The sequence below is a fragment of the Populus euphratica genome, unplaced genomic scaffold (genome assembly GCF_000495115.2).
Source record: "Populus euphratica unplaced genomic scaffold, PopEup_1.0 scaffold77.1, whole genome shotgun sequence".
NCBI lineage: Eukaryota > Viridiplantae > Streptophyta > Magnoliopsida > Malpighiales > Salicaceae > Populus > Populus euphratica.
This window is the reverse complement of record NW_011499955.1, coordinates 124074-124762: the sequence shown is the minus strand read 5'-3', so window position 1 is coordinate 124762 and position 689 is coordinate 124074.

Below are 689 nucleotides of genomic sequence, written 5' to 3'. Positions count from 1 at the left end.
AATATAATTCTATCTCCATCTCTTTTTATACCTTGTCTCCTCTGTTTTCACTATCTCTGTTTATTTTATCCTGAGATAAGAACCATATATTACTTTATGGTCTTGCACATTTCTTTCACTCAAGAATCAAAACCTTTTTACTCTAGCTTTTTTTTCACTAAACAATATGTTAGGTTGTTAGTTCTATTTGTTTTCATTTTTTTTTATAAACAAACAAGAAATATATAAATTGTTTTTACTAATTATTGTATAGGTCAACTTAAATAATAGCAATGTCACCTAATAAAACTTAAGCTCTCTAATGTAAAGTATTGTAGCTTTGTAATGTCTCAGCAATAATAAGTGCATCTAATAAAATTAAATATATTTCCCATTTATTTTTTAAGCAATAATAAGTGCATCTAATAAAATTAAATATATTTCCCATTCATTTTTTATCATTTGATCACAAGCATCAACTAAAATGGCAAGCAAAAAATTGATATGATAATTGATAGGCCTAGTCTATACCAAACCACACTATCTATCTCATAGGATTTAAAGCAAGGCCTATGTGAGATATAATCTTAAAGTCTTAATGAGTCATGGAACTCAACTAGATATCCAAGACCCAAATGTAGATCGTATCATTTTTGGACATAGTGTATACTATATGACCTACTGATTAGTACTTAAAAGTATATTTTTAT